Raw genomic sequence first — 16,515 nt, forward strand, 5'->3', positions numbered from 1 at the left:
CCCCAGCAGGGCCCTGCGGGGGGTGGGGTGGGGGTTGGGTGGGCGGGAGGTGTCCTCAGCCCCTGGCCTCCTTGGGCCTGGGCAGCGCCTATGTCCCAACCCCTCCGCCGCTGGCTCCTGCCATTTGGCCGCAGCTCCTGAACTCGTGAGTGCAGTGTTTTGGTTTTGCAGCAAGAAGGAAAAATTGAAGGGCGGGTGTGGGGAGGGGAGAGGAAAGGGAGGAGGAGGGAAAAACCCTTGAGCGGCCTGTGCTGGCCAGTTCCAGGAATGTGTTCTCGGACATCGGTGCCAAAGCAGTGACCCAGTCGAGGCAGCCAGGCCGGGAGAAGGGAGAGGCCGGCTCCAGGGCGAGAGCTCGCCTCCTTCCCCCACCCCAGCCGCCTCTGCTGACTCATCGCAGCTCCAGCTGGCAGGAGCCTTTTCTGGGGATGGCGGTTGCTAAGATTCCACGGAGATGACTGATTGCTTCTCGTTGAGCTTGGTGAAAACATGTTTGTAGACTGCACACAAACACACGCACCCACTACTGTGTATACCTGCACATGGGTGTTCTATGCCCAAATGTGCGTCTGCACACGGAGCACCGAACTTGCTTACTGTTCCCAATGCCTTCGTGACACTTAGGTGCCGATGCCACACACGTGTGTGGACCAGCTCTGGGCCCCCAGAAGGGTGGAGACGCACCAGGTTCTCCTCGGCCAGTAACTCAGGCAGTGGGGAAGCCGCCAGTGTCTGGGCCAGCTTTAATCTGAAGGAGTTTTCAGGTTGCCTTGAACACATTCTTGGCCTCTGTCCCTCCTCCCCTCCCTGGGTTTCTTGGTTGCCTTCATTCTGCTGTAATGATCTAATCTTCCCTTCTCCCTCTGCCTGCCAGGTTTTTGATGTCTGCTGTTCCAGGCACTCAGCTGGGAGCTGGAATGCTCTAGAGCTGGATTCCTGGCCTGGACCTGATGCCCCAGGGAGCTCCTGGGGGTCCCCAGTGGCTCTTTTACCCCTGGAGAGAGGGGACCGCAGTGAGGACCCCTGGATGGAACGCGCTGGGTCTTTCTCTGGGCTCTGCTGCTGACAGGAATCCAGGCAATGTTCTTTCCTGCTCTGTGCCAGGCCCAGAGCCTTGGCTGGAGTGGCCCAATGGCTCAGGGGTCAGCCTGCAGCCCTGGATGCCCCGCCTCTGGTTGCCAGCACTGTGTGTGAGCTTGGTCACATTGGGCTCTCGCTGCCTTGGTTTCCCCACCCGCTGGGCTGAAATTGGACTCCTTACGGAGTCTGCCAGGGTTTTACTGCGACAGGGCTTGGCAGGCGCTCGGGCACCAGGCAAGGTTGTTTGTCACGGGTTCTTGCAGGGGTGGAGGGGCAGGCGGCCCCGTGCCAGCGCGGAGCCCACGTGCTTCCTCTCGCCAGCTCTGCCCGGCTCAGGCTCAACTGTGGCTTCTTTACAGGGACCCACCCCGGGGGCCAGATCCCACGAGTGAGTGCTCTCTGCCGTGATTCAGGGGCAGTTGCTAAGGAAGGCCTGGTACCCGGCCTAGAGGGTTGAGCTGTGGCCAGCCTGGATTCGGCAGGCTTGGCGAGGCTCCCACCAGCCACAGGAAAAATATTCTCGTCTGAGCTCAGGGTCCTCTGTCCTAAAATGAAGACAAGGCCGGCTCCATGGTTCCTGCTGATTTTGACATATGATGATGCAGGGCAGGGGTGGAAATGAAGAGAGTAAAGCAAATGATAAAAGTTAAAAGGAGCTGCATCAGTCTGTTGCCTAATGCTCCTGGCCAGCAGAATTCCAGCAAGCCCACCTCGGCCGGAGACCACTGCTGGGACCCAGAGTTCACCCTCTGGGCTTCCCAGCTCATGAGCTTCCTTTTTCATTGATTTACCCTGTAATTCCCAAACCTGACAACACAGATAGAAGCTCTAGCCTCCTCCTGGTGAAAGTAAGGCAGGTTGAAAGCAGGCAGGTTGAGGGGTGCCAGCTTTGTCCCACGGCTGGAGTCGGGGGCATGGGTGGGCTATTTTCCAGATAAGGAAACGGAGGTGCAGAGATGTTAAGAAGCATCTAGTAAGTAATAGGGCCAGGATTCCAGCCACAGAAGTTTGTCTCCAGAACCCAGCCCTTAACCACTTTCCTTCGTTGTCTCCCCATGACTGTCGTGTCCCAGGTTGGCACAGCGACACCACGTGTCCCCACCTTCCCCACTGTTGTCATAGGCTGTAGAGGAAACAAGTGTTCCCGTAGTCCACTTCCAACACCGCTTCCACCTCTGCCCTCCAGTGAGCCCACGTGTCAGCCTTACATGAGATAAGCTTCATGGCCAATTTTATTACCTTGTTCACTGCTGAGTGACCCGAGGCATATGATTTAGCCCCTTGGACTTTTCTCCTCCCCTTCTGTATAGTGAGAGGCCTATGGGACCCCTGGGTTCCTTTGCTGCTCTGACATGCAACAATTCTTAGAAACCTCTTCATCTAGGACTCCCAAGCACAAAGCTACAGATGCTACTGATATGCCTGGTCTCACACATGCAAACACACACACATACACACACATGCACAGACACATAGGTGCAAAATCTTGAGTAGACACTGGAAATCAGGCAGGGTTTCTGGGAGTCTTGTATGTTTGTTGTATTTTTTATGCTAGGAATGATCAGGGAGCAGCCATGAGCAAACATTTAATAGCTGGGGGTCTCACACACTTGTACAGTTATCACGAGCTTTCTCAGCCAATGTTGCATGCTATGCACACACACACAAGTGTTCTTGTTCTTAAGTCTTGTCTCCCTGCCTAGACCTAGACCGTAACACCTTTGGGAACAGGATGCTTCTGGTGTCTCCCTTATATTGCCTGGCACAGTGCAGCCTCCAGTGGGTGATCAGTTTGTATTTGTGCTTTGATGCATAAAGGAAGGACAGTGGGTGATTTATGCTAACAGAATTTTTTAGTTAGATGCACCCACGACCCCCGTGATACCTTCAGTAGCCATTACCCAGACCAAACCCCTCAACCCCCTATCTCAGCCGGCTCCTCACTGGGCTGTTCCACCCCTGCCTCCCAACACCTGCGGAGGGTGCATCCTGCCTCCCCTGCTTTTCTTGGGCCTCTTCCCATCCCCTGCCTTCCTTTTCCATCTCACCCATGGGGCTTTGAGTCACTCACAGAGCTACTGCCTTCTTCCCCCGCCTCAACCCCTTTGATTTTCCTTTCCAGGGAAGAGCTAGATGGTGGCCTCTGCGTGCTGTCAGAGACAGAAGGGCTTGGAGCTGGAGGGGCTGAGCCCCAGGCCTGTGGGGGACACCCACCCCTCTTCATTCTGACATTCCCTCCCTTGAGGCCCACCTGGGGAGCCAGAAGTGCCAGAACTGTATGCAACTCGACCTCTGGGAGCTGCAGAGTGAGCCCACAGCTGTCCTCAGGTGGGTGGAGCCTGAAGAAATTAAAATGCTCCAAATCCTTCCACTGCAATACCCAGGGCCTCCAGTGCGTGGAGCCTCAGGATTTAGAGGCTGGAATAGGTGAGGACAAAAAAACATATTTCCTCCCGTCTCCCTCCATGGCCGGAGAAGGATGGGACGGAAGCCAGTGTCGGGGCCTGCTGGCTTCTGGGTGACAAGCCTTTGGGGCTCTGGTTAGGCTGGAAGTGACCAGTCTGAGTCTCCCAGCCCTGCCTGACTTTGAACCAGCTTTGCTTGGGGTTGAGATCAGGGGCTCTGCTCTCTGGCCTTGAAGAGATGCATGCAGTCTACATGGCTCGCTGGCCTCTGTGGGTGGGGCTGGGGTAGCCCCAGGCAGGGCCCCAGGAAGCTGAGGGGAGCTCCTGGAGCGGGTGGGAGGGCGCCTCCAGTCCCAGGGCGGGCTTGCTGGGATGGGGAAACGTGGCCTGGCAGACAGATCGGAAATTGCTCTCCCACCTCCGCCTTATCTCATTTCAGGCCTTGGACGGAGACCTCTGCTGTCCCCAGGCTCACGGATCACGACATGTGTCTTCGAAGGGGGTGCTTCCGCTGGCCTGCAGGCCGGAGGACAGGGCCACCACTCTGCTCCGCCCGGGCCTCCTGCCTTTGCTTCCCCAGTCCCTAGTGTCGGTGGTGGAGAAAATCCTCCCGCCATCACCCTTCATCGCGCCGGCTACACAGCGACACCTGGTGGGTCTTGGGCGCCATTACAAGGAGACCCCAGAGGCCCTTTATGGGCCGAGTCGCTGGTTCCAGCATCCCACAGGGCATCTGAGCACGGGGGTGGGGTCTGAGTCCATTCCTACAAGGGGTTGCAACCCACCATTTTACACCAGCCCAGGGTCCCAGGCACTGGGGACCACTGGAGACAAGGAGATGAGTCTTGGAAGGATTCAACGCCCCATCACACAAGAATTTTTTGGGGCCTGGCCAGGTCGTGATGTAGTGGCACTTGGCCACTAGGGTTGGATGAGGCTTCCAGAAAGGTCTCAGAGGGAGTGGGCCTGGAGTAAGCCCTCAGCTCCAGCGCTTGGGGATGTTTGGGGGGCAAAGCAGATTCTGCTACCCTCAGGGGTGAGTTGGAATCCGTGCCAGGCCCTGAGCCAGAATTAACAGACCCCAGTGGGGACATGCTGGCTGATCTGATTCCACACAGTTTCTCTGGCAGCAACCCCCATGCCGAGGGGCTGTGCTTTTAGAACCACAGAATGAATGGGAAGGGCTTTGAGCATCCTGTTGTCTACCTTGTATTTTTCACATGACTTAGGCAAGCTCACAGGGCTACTGAATGGAGAATGGCCCTTATGGCATCTCCCTGGAGGGCACGCAGCGGCAGGTCACGTCCTGTGGACTATGCCAAGCTGGGAACCAAGTTTGTTCTCCCACACAGCACTGTCCAGTGTCTGAATGCGGGGTCTTCCATTTCTCATGATTCTCTCAGGTGGTCGTGGGCAGTCTTGCCTGTCTCTCCTTCCTCAGTTTCTCGGGGTTGAGGAGTGCTGGATTTAGACTGCCGGGTTAGAATCCAGTTTTACAGTATTACCGTGTGACCTTGTTTCCCAAACCTCTCTGTGCCTCAGTTGCCTCATCTGTATAATGGTTATACAGGTATCTCCCACTTTTTGAAAGTTTGCTTTATGCCACTTCGCTTTTACAAAAGACCTACATTAGTACCTGTTTTTGCTAACTGAAATCCAAAGAGGATTTTTGCTTTTATGAAAAAAAGGCGTAAAGTGAAGATAGCGTTCAGCGTTAGTTTTGCAGCAAGCAGTATAGAGGCAGCGTGCACCCCAAGCAATGAGGGTGGCCCCACCAAGCTCCTTCCCAGGAATTACAGTCAGCATCTCAGCATCAAGTTACCATAGCTTTGAACTGTGTCTGAGCATCTGTGCTTCAGCTCCTAAGGTAACTCCTTTGCTTATGCCATTTCAGCTTACAAAAGCTTTCGTAGGAACTCTCTGCTTTCAGATATCAGGGGAAACCTGTAATGTTGCCTATTTCGCAGTGTTGTTATGAGGACTCAGTGAGTTAAGGTATGGAAAGCGCTTAGAATAGCCTGGCATGTGGTAACTGCTGAGAACTCTTGGCTAAGAATTATTTCTTCACCACCACATGGGGCCTTCTGGTGGGGGTGGAGAGGAGTGTCCCTCAGTCAGCTCTGGCTGTCATAACAAAATACCATAGACTGAGTGGCTTAAACAGCAGACATTTATTTTCTCACTGTTCTGGAGGCTGCAAGTCTGAGATTAGGGCTCCAGCATGGTCAGGTTCTGGTGAGGGCCCTCTTCCTTGTGAGCATACGGCTGCCTGCTAGCTTTGTGCTCATGTGGCCTTTCCTTGGAGCCCGTGCTTGCAGAGAGATTTAGCTTTTCCTCTTCTTAAAAGGACACCAAGTCTATTGGTCAGGACCCCACCCTTACCATCTCATTTAATCTTAATTGCTTCCTAAAAGCCTTGTCTCCAAATATAGTCATATTGGGGGTTAGGGCTTCAGCATACGAATTTTGAGAGGAAACAGCTCAGTCCATAGCAAAGCTGTGCATTACAGATTCCACTTGCCTGTTTTCCTGGGTGCTACGTGACTTGGGGCAAGGACATCCTTTTTCAAAACTGCTATCAAGCTTTGGGCTTGAAAAACATGCATGATGGCACTGGGTCATGGGTTAGGTTAGAAAAGTGCCCCTCCGTAAGGCTGAAGCTAAGGGACTGTCAAAGCACATGGCAGGAGAGATATGTGGGGCGGTTCTGACGTTTGTTGCCTTGGGCTGGAGGTTTAAGCTGGCAGATTCTACCCCTCCATATACTCAATACCCCCTCGCATAGCCCTACTGCTGAAGGGCTGTATTAGTTAGGACTGGTTCAGTTGTAAGTTACAGAAACCCAAATTAAACTAGCTTAAGCAAAAAGAGAATTAACTCACAACTGGGCATCACGTCAGGCACAGTTTGATCCAGGGATTCAAACAATGTTATCAAGGCTTTATCTGTCTCTTGGGCTCTCAGCTTTGTTGTGCTCTGTATCCTGGCTTTATTCTATAGATGGGCTTTCTTCTTGTGTCAGGAAGATGACAGCTGGTAGCCTTAGACTCACACCTTTCTAGCCTAATAAGTCCCTTTAAACATCATTTCTGTCTTCCATATCCCAGGGAAGAGTCTTAACTGGCTCACACAGGAGCATGTCCATTAATGAACCAATCAACATAGGGAGGGTCCTCTGCCTGGGACACTCGCCCACCCTTACACTCTTGGAATAAGGTAGGGCATCATATTGACAGCCGCATCAGTACCACCTGGGGAAGGAGAGAGGCTCACAGGGAAACTAGAGGAAGAAGGAGGGGAAGTGAGTTGGGTATGCAAAGCCATGGCTGCCACACTCTTCCAAGGGGGACTTGCCTAGGCTTTCATCTTCAAATCAGAATGTCAGTGCAAGAGTGTTAAAACTTACCAAGTCCACCCCACTTCACTAGACAAAGAAGGGAGCTGAGGCCACAATAAATGCCTTGCTCAAAGTCATCCTCTAGTCTCCCGCAGAGGCATGACATCATTCCTGGCTCCAGGTCTAATTATTCCAGTCAAGAGCCAAGTGCAGTGGCCAAAGGGTTGTCTGAGAATCGCCTCTTCCCCCAGAGGGACTCAGCTGAGAGCCAGGAGGTGAAGGGGGTTTTGCAGGGGGCTCCTCACTGATCAGCCCAAGGCATTTGTCTCCCCTGCTCCTCGCCCTTCTCAGCATTACAGGCCAGGAGTCCCCCACCCCTTCTCCGCCTGCCTGCCGAGGAGACTGCAAATGGCTCTCAGGGCCCAAGAAGGTGTGGCTGGGATACTGGCTAAGAATGAGGGGAGGTTACAAAACAGGGAGATGGATCTCCACGTGTGGGAGTGATTCATCTGAGGGTTGGAAAGTCATGCAGACCTTTAGAGGGGGGTTCAGTGGGCTTGGAAAAGCCAAGTAAATTCTGATCAATGTGGGATTTTCAACCAAAATCATTTTCCGGTGCTGTCTTCATCAGGGGTCCTCTCAGGGCAGGATGTGAAGTTGGGAGAGGAACCAGGAAGGAAGGCAGCTGCCGCTCCTTCTGGCCACATGATCTCAATTTTTCTCTTTATCTCTGTGCACATGGCCACCCAGACCCTCTTTCCCATGTCCTCCATATAACCACCCACTCCTGCCATACCCATGTCATTCCCATCCCTCCCCTAGGGCATTGCCCCGCTTTTCTCTAGTTCCAGAAATTCTCCCGTATCTGCAGACCTGGCTCAGGTTGTGCCTTCTCTAGATTCTGCCTTGATTCTCAAACCCAGTAGCTCTCTAACTATGTCTGGCGACATTTTGGTCGTTGCCGATGCTGGGGGTGTAATGGCATCTGATGGGTGGAAGCCAGGGATGCTGCTAAACATCTCAGTCCGCCCAGGACAGCCCCCGCAACAAAGAGTTATCTAGCCCATAATATGAATTGTGCTGAGGTTGAGAAACACTGCAGCTCAGAGAGCCTGGGGCCATGCTCCTCAGATTTGACTCAGTTCCCTCAGGCTGAGCCTCCTCCCCCAGGAAAGCTAGTTTGCCAGGGTTCAAATCCCAGCTCCCTGGCTCACTTGCTGTGCAACCTTGGGCAAGTAACTCAACCTCTCTGGGCCTCTGTTTCTCATCTGTAAAACGGGGCTTATAAGAGCATCTACCTCATAGTGTTGTGAAGATTAGATGACTTTTTATATATATATATATATATATATATATATATATATATAGAGAGAGAGAGAGAGAGAGAGAGAGAGAGAGAGAGAGAGAGAAAGAGAAAGAGAGAGCCTGGCTCTGAGAAAGCATTCACTATACACCAGGGATGATTACTCTAATCAGTGGTCCTCTGGCTTGAATCGCCCCTAGGGAGAGTTTTGGAAATCTGTGTGTGCCTCTGGTGGCGGTGGTGGAGGTGAGGGGATGCTGTCTTGTACTGTATAGTCTTGCCTGAGCATTTACATATTGAAATACTTGTTGTTTTATTAGAAACTATTTTTTTCCTTTCTAATACAGTTAGGGCATCAGATTGACTGACAATATATATTATGCCTGTAGGTAGGTTATATTATCAACAAATTTACTTTCAGATTATTAAAGTATTATAAAATATTTGTAAATGTTTGCAGGCTTGTTGTTGGGCCTCAGAAGTTTGAGAGCCACAGTTCCAGAGGACTGAGCTCACACGGCCGCTCGTGACTTTTGAGCGAGCCCCCTGCCACCCCTAAACTGAAGACTTGGCAAAAAGGCGTGCATTTAAGCAACTGTCCCTGGCTCTCCCCACGACGCACACCCAGGATAAACCCAGTCCAACGCTGCTCTCTCCCCACGCCCACCTGCCCTGCGAGTACAGGCCCAAAGGGGTGGAACTCAATCACGGGTGCACGCAGAGCCAGGCCTGGCTTCCGCTAGCAGAGGCAGGCACCCAGCTCTGCCTGCTGCCTGATCCAGAAAAAGTCCAAGTGTTTGGAGGACGGTGTTGCTTCCTACCACACCGTCCGGTCCACTCAGCCCTGGAATCCAGCCCCTCCCTTCCCCCCCAAAAACACAACCTGGGCTCCTTCTGTCAGGTGTGTCCTTGTTACAAAATGATCCTTGTAAGAAAAAATGGATGAAGACATAGAATAGAAATCACACCTACTCCTGTTATCCAGAGATAGTCTCTGCTAATATTTTGATTTTTTTTCTTGGAAATCACACCTCTGTATTTTATTTTTTAACAACCCATTTGCACATGCTGTTTTGTAACCTGCTTCTTTTTTTTTTCCACTCCACTGTATATCTTGAACATCTTTCCAGGTCATTAAATATTCTTCTACCAAGAAATGTCAATGGCTGCTCAGTATCCCATAAATAAACCATTATTTATTTAACCAGTCTGTTGATTGCTGGACATTCTGTACCTCATTCTTGACCTTGCTTGAATGCTGGCTCTGCTCTTAATGGCTGTGTGATATCAGGAAAATCATCTCCTCTTTCTGAGCCTCGGTTTGCTCATCTGTCCATTGAATCGTCTAGTGCCCCAGTGCCCTTGGGCTTTGCTTTGAAGATCCCCGAGCTGGTATATGATGCAGCAGTGGGCACGGTGCCTGGGACACGTCCCCCAAAGCGTGTTCTCAGTGTGAATCCTCATCCTTTTCTCTGCTGTACCTTCTGCTGCTTATTCTGGAACTCCCAGTTCATCTTGGCCACCCTGAAGGATTGTCCCAGGGTCTTCCTGCAACTGTCATTCTCAGTGTCTCTGGCTCCTGGCTGCAGGAACAAGAATTTGTCATGGACCCTGCACTGGAAACTAGCACCCACTGGGGACTGGACTCAGGACCAGGCCAACTTCTTCCACGGCTAACCCTGGATTTCAGATCAGATCTCTTAGGACAGAGCCTTTGGGAACTCCCATGATGCAAATTTCTCCGCCCCTCGACCTCTTCCAAGGTGATTGTAAAGATCTGCTCAGGTCCTGGGGCCCATGCCAGGCTGTGTGCGTCAACCTTGACGTCCAGCAATGTGACCCTCCTGTCTAGTGGCCATGGTCCAGGAGCCTTGTACGCCTGCCACGGGCCATTCTTTCCTGGACTGTCCCTGACGAAAGTCTGACGGTGTGGCCCTGTACCAGCTCGGAGGGAGCCTTGGCTCTCCAGCCTGGCCTCCCCATTGTCCGGTCACTGGCATGACTAACGGCAGCACCCGTTTCTAGTGCAAAAGGAAATGCCCAGGCCCACGCCGCTGGGATGAAAGAGGCCTCCAGCTGAGGTATTGGGCTGGCCAAAAAGTACCTTTGGTTTTAAAGTAAAAATAAAAGACACATTTTTCATTTTCACCAAGAACTTTATCGAACCACGTATTCAGCCTTTTGTTCCACTACCTTCTGCCATTTTTCAGGCAACTTCATAATTCCATCTTCCCAAAACGTATCTTTTTGAGCAAACAACTGTTTCAGGTGCCTTTTACAGTCTTCCAGGGAATTGAAAATTTTTCCATTAAGAGAATTTTGTAAAAACCGAAATAAATGGAAATCCAAAGGTGCAATGCCTGGTGAATACAGGGGATGAATCAGAACTTCCCAGCCAAACTGTAACAGTTTTTGCCTGGTCATCAAAGAAACTTGCAGTCTTGCGTTATCCTGATGGAAGATTATGCGTTTTCTGTTGACTAATTCCGGACGATTATCGTCGAGTGCTGCTTTCAGTTGGTCTAACTGGGAGCAGTACTTGTTGGAATTAATTGTTTGGTTTTCCAGAAGGAGCTCATAATAGAGGACTCCCTTCCAATCCCACCATATACACAACATCACCTTCTTTGGATGAAGACCGGCCTTTGGTGTGGCTGGTGGTGGTTCATTTCACTTGCCCCACCATCTCTTCCATTCCACGTTATTGTACAGTATCCACTTTTCATCGCCCGTCACAATTTGTTTTAAAAACGGAACGTTTTCATTACGTTTAAGTAGAGAATCGCATGAGGAAATACAGTCAAGAAGGCTTTTTTCGGTTATGTGGAACCCAAACATCAAAGCGATTGACATATCGAAGCTGGTGCAAATGATTTTCAATGTTTGATTTGGATATTTTGAGTATGTGAGCTATCTCCCATGTGGTGTAACGTTGATTGTTCTCAATGAATGTCTCGATTTGATCGCTATCAACTTCAACTGGTCTACCCGACCGTGGAGCATCGTCCAGCGAGAAATCTCCAGCACGAAACTTCGCAAACCACTTTTGACACGTTCGCTCAGTCACAGCACCTTTTCCATACACTGCACAAATCTTTTTTAGCATTTTGGTTGCGTTTTTACCTTTCTTGAAACAATAAAGCATAATATGCCGAAAATGTTGCTTCTTTTCTTCCATATTAAAATGGCTACACAAAAATTCACCAATTGTGATGAGTCTTTTTTTTTAAATGCAGGTTGATATGACAGTTGTCACAAACAAACTAACAAAACTGTTTTGAATGAAGTTAAAGACAACTAAGTGCTACTAGAGTCACCTTACCGAAAAAACTGAACGAACCTTTTGGCCAACCCAATACCTGCTTCCAGCAACCGAATCCAGGCCCTGAATAAACTGAAGCTGAAACCTTGTGTTCGGGCCCTGCAAGCGCATGCGCACACGCGAACATTGTCCCACATCCTCCCACGCTCCCTCCCTCCCTCTCCCGAGCACGCCCACAGTCACCCACACATTTTCACACACACGTGTGCACACACAACCATCCTGTTCAGGGGCCAGACGGCAGTTAATCCGACTCAGCTCAGGTTTTTGACGTTCTGAAACAAAAGAGGAGACTAGGATTTGAGAGGCCCCAGATGTCGACCGCAGTATCTCTTTACAAATCAAGACTCCGTGGGCCAGCTCTCAATCCTCCACACCCCTTGAGGGGAGGGAGAAGGGTCCTCTTGACTTACATGATAAGCATGGGGCAGGGTGGAGGTGGGGCGGGGCGGAGGTCAAGGTTCTGGGAGAGGTGGGAGGGGTCATGGGAGAGAGGCCCCAGGACAGGGATGCAGAATTGCAGATGGGCCTCCAAGTATTGAGAGGATCTCGGCCTCCAGTGAGTCCCAAAACAATATGGAGTCAGTGTAGAAACCTTTAACATTGCATTTAACTCAACTCAGCTTAGTGAGGGTCTGCTATGTGCCAGTCACTGTCAAAGGATGCTAAAGAGAGGAAAAAAAAAAAATCCCATTGTTCCATCCTCCCCAGGGAAGTGCTGCCGCCCTCTGGGGGCACATTTCTCCCACTTTCTTTCTGAGAAGGGGCCTTCTTAAATGTGATGGCCAGCACAACTCTGTCACTTTGGGGGGATTTCCATCAGCGTGATAGAGGGGCAGGAGGGCCAGCCAGGGAAGCTCTGGGTTAGTGGAAAGCATGGTGTGATTCTGCCATAAACGACTCACCCTTGAGGGCCAGGGATTGGTGCTGGGCTCTGCCCCTTTAACTAACTGGCCTGGGCTGTTGCAGTTTTGTTGTTGTTCTTGTGAATATTTTAAAACTGTTTGTCACTCTCTTCTTATAACACAATCGTTCTCCACCTGGCATGATTTTGTCCTTCAGGGACTTGTGGCAATGTTGGGGACATTTTTGGTTGGCACGAATAGAGGGAGTGCTACTGGCATCTAGTGGGCAGAAGGATGCTGGTAAACATTGTGCAATGCACAGGACAGCTCCCTGCAACAAAGAATTAACTGACCCCAAATGTCATCTGTGCTGAGGTGGAGAAGCCCTGTGGTGGCTCCTCAGTTCCCGCCACTATCACTGTGAGTCCTCTAATAGCATCTCTCCCCATTTCTAATGTGGGATTTCCAATCCATCGTGGACTGGGAAACTGGTTAATCAAGCTTGCTAGGACTGCTTCCTAAATAAGAGTGAAGAAGTGTGGAATCCAGCCCCATGGACTACTCATTGAACCAGTGCATGAGCTTTGTGAGCCTGACTTAAGCTTGACCGGGCCTCAGGAACTGGCCTCAGAACTCAGTGGCTCTAGTAAAGATGGGAGGTGCCAGTGACAACGGTCCTGGCCTTCAAGACGGGTGTCCATTCACAGAGAACATTCATCAGGGCTCTCTGGTGCCCGAAGGGTGGCTTCCTCCCACCTGCTTGGACCCTGGCCCACTCCTCTTTGGTTTCTGCCTACTCTGTTTGACCACTGGATCCTGGCATCTTTGGCTTCTGCTCCCAATGTTCCAATCCATGTCCGTCTCCTGATCTTCACTCTGCTCTATGATTTGTCTCCTCCTGGCCTCGCCCTGCAGTCAGGCAGATAGAACAAGAGGCACTCTTTCTTCCTTCTGGGTTTTCCATAGCGTTCTGCGAGGGCAAGAGAACACACTCATGACCTCTGGGTAAGTGAGGCTTTACCATATTTGGTTTGGGAATGTACCATATATATGATGCGCCAACACTCTGTTCACTCCATTCCAAATTTTTTAGGACTGCTTTCGTTGTGAGGGATGGAAATGAACTCTAGCTGAGCTAAGCAAAACAGGAAATCTATTGGAAAGACCCCAAAGGTATCTCAAGAATTCCAGGGTAGGCCTGCTGTTAGGCCTCAGGGATGCACTGAAACCAGGGAGGGGGCAGTGTGGAAGCACAGAGAGTCTTTCCTCCCCTCTCTGCCCTCTGCTTCCTGCTTCTCCCTCCCCATCTGTACAGAACTTGGGAGGAAAAAATTTCCAATGAAAACAATGGCAGCTGGGTTAACAAGTCCTCTATTCAAAGGTTCAAAGGAGCAACCGGTCTGGGCTGGAACCTCTTGGTTCTGATTCAAAACTCCTGGGGAAGGACTTGGATTGTAGGTATGCAAATAAAACACTAGGTATCCATGGTAACGTTTATATTGATGCCAAGACAGGACACTGAAAGAGAGCTTGTCAAAGATGCAGAGGGAGTGCTCCTATTTGGGGCGATGAGCTGTGAATGGCTGGGTTGGGTCGAAATGAAAGCAGAGACACTCAGTACTGCAAGTCTGGGTTGGGGAGGGCCTGGCTTAATTCTACTCGATCCAATATGCTTTTAGGAGAAATTACTATAGCTTCAATCCCCAAGGAGCTCCCCCTCTGATGAGAAAGTCAGACAGACACACAGACAGAAAACTACATACCGAGTTGCGATGTCCAGAACAGCGGTGTAGACAGAGTGCCCTGTGCATGCTAGAGACCACCTGCGTTCCTTGGCTGTGGCCCCTTCCTCTGTCTTCAGATCACATCACTCCAACCCCTCCAGGTCAGGTTAGCCAGGAAAAGCTACACAAGGAAACGACGTTTGAACCGAACCTTGAAGGATGAAGGAAGCATCTGGTTGGCAGACGCAGTGAAGAAACCCATGACTGAGCTTGTAGAAAGCCTTGGAGTCCTGGGTGATTACAAATGCTCCTTTTCTTACAGTCCTCTCTCTTTCAGTCCCCATGTTACCGACCAGGGTTCTTGGCCGTCCCCAATCGATAGAAATTGACTAGAGGCCAGACAAGAAATTCAGGCAAGGCTTTATTGGGGCCCCTCCTGAAGCAGGGGGGAGCGAGAACAAACAACAGGTTCCCTTGCTTGCTCGCTTGCTGAGGGGGGCAAGCTTGTTCCTTACATGGGGCGGGGGTAGGGGTGTGTCGAGGGGTCAGGCTGGAGGGGTGGCTTAGGGGTTTTGCCCACCCCTCTGTTGGTGTTGAGTGCAGGGGGCATGCTCAGTACCCTGCTTTTGCTCCTGACACCCAGTTTTTGCTCCCGGCTCTTCAGAAGTGGCAGTTGGGTTTTTTGGTCTCTTTGTATCTTTTGGGTACAGAATTTGCCCCAACTGTGTGCAGGCACGCAGTTATTTTTAGTCCCATACAGTTTCTTTGTATTTTGTAGCTGGAGGAGAGGAGAGGTATGTCCAGGTGCCAGCACTGCAGCACTGCAGCAAAGGGTCCCAGGTCCCAGCCTGTCTCACCCATAGTAATTTTCTATCACTTCTGTAACAAATGACCACCGACTTAGTGGCTTAACACAACACAAACTTATTCTCTTAATTTTCTGGAGTCCAGCAGTCTGAAATGAGTTTTAAGAGGCTAAAATCAAGAGGAAGAATCCATTTGGCCAGGGGAGAATCAGTGTCTTTGCCTTTTCCAGCTTCTAGAGACCACCTGCATTCCTTGGCTCACGGCCCCTTCCTCTGTCTTCAAAGCACATCCCTCCAACCTCTGCTTCCATCATCCCATCTCTGTCTTCAGCCTTTGACCTTCTTGACTCCCTCTTAGAAGGACCCTTGTGATTACATAGGGCCCGCCTGAATCATCCAGGATAATCTTCTCATCTCAAGATCCTTAATCACACCAGCAGAATCCCTTTTGCTACATAAGGTAACCTATTCACAGGTTCCAAGGATTAGGATATGGACACCTTTGGGGAGGCCATTATTTGGCCTACCACAGCTTCCTTCCCCACCCTTCTCACTCTCCTCCAATGTGATTGGGTAGTCTGGGGAGGGCATGACACTGCTGGGATGGGCAGCGGTCAGCTGTGGTGTGGGAGCAGCTCCAGTTTGGGCTGCGCTGGATTAAGCAGACCGAGCAGGCCTTCTTCCGTGGCCAGGCCCAGCCAGGCCCTTGCTCCCTGGGTTCCAGTTTCTCTCTGGAGGTTTCATCAGGATTGTGTAGGGTCTAGATTTGAGGAGGGGAGTTGGAGGTCCTGCCAATTCTGCATCCAGCTGTGCATTAATAAAGTTGAGTGCAGGTCCCTGCTTAGCTCCTTCCAGCCTGTTCTTGATGGGCCAAGAGCCCAAGGGGAGGAGAAGTGAATGTAGACTTCCCCAGGCCTGCTGTTATCATGTGCTCATGAGAACCCCAAAGACGCTGGGTGGTGTGAGAAAGAAGTACGATGCCCAGAGCAAGGAGGGTAAACGTCCCCATCGTCTCCACAATGTGGAGACACAGTGGAGTTTTGTGTTCCATACTGGGGCTGCATTTCGAAAAAGACATTAGAGCAGATCCTGGGAGTATGTCCAGGAGGAAAGGATTAGAAACATGTCAGTGATGAGCAATTATAGGAAGTAGGAGAATTACCATTTGTTGAGTGTCTCATTGTTAAGATATTTTGCATGGAGATGCTCTAATCACTCCAGAAACCCTTGAGAAAAGCACATTTATCCTCTTTAAGAAACAAGCAAACAGGAACTTAGATTACTTAAGAATATCCCCTAGACTCACACAGGAAAGGAAGGGGTGGGGTTGGACTTGGAGTTGGGGGTCTATCTGACCACGCCCCCTCAAGTCAAGGTGTCAGCCTTGCTCCAATGTTGCTTCTCTATAAAAGAATTTTGTCTGGAGAAAGCTTTTGAAGCAACTGCTAGTTGCCTACCCAATGCCCATTCTCACTTTTTTTTTTTTTTTTTTTTTTTTTACCAATAGCACCGTCATTTTACCTGAGGCAGCAGCAAGTCCAGATTTCAACAGATAAACAAAAGATATCCTATACTTCTTCACAACTAGTGTAGTCCATGCAACACAATTTTGGCCGATGTGACAAAAGCAGAAGTCTGCTGGGTATTTCTGGGAAAGTTTTGTTTTCTTGTTGCTTTCCTTTTTTTTCCTTCC

The 16,515-nt window shown here is 50.6% G+C and overlaps 1 long non-coding RNA gene across 3 annotated transcripts in view; it reads left to right on the forward strand.

The window, feature by feature from the left end:
• The window catches only part of LOC309655959, a 42,014-nt gene that overhangs the window by 22,872 nt on the left and 2,627 nt on the right, over window positions 1-16,515 (forward strand). For 2 of the 3 annotated variants that reach the window (XR_014261069.1, XR_014261071.1), the window contains exons 2-4: window positions 3,203-3,408; window positions 3,925-4,137; window positions 8,586-13,297. This is a non-coding gene — a long non-coding RNA (uncharacterized lncRNA). Of the gene's footprint in view, window positions 1-874; window positions 1,083-3,202; window positions 3,409-3,924; window positions 4,138-8,585; window positions 13,298-16,515 lie in introns of all 3 variants that reach the window. The other variant, XR_014261070.1, reaches the window with a different exon arrangement.

The sequence above is a fragment of the Balaenoptera physalus genome (assembly GCF_965194825.1).
Source record: "Balaenoptera physalus genome assembly, chromosome: 2".
Lineage (NCBI taxonomy): Eukaryota > Metazoa > Chordata > Mammalia > Artiodactyla > Balaenopteridae > Balaenoptera > Balaenoptera physalus.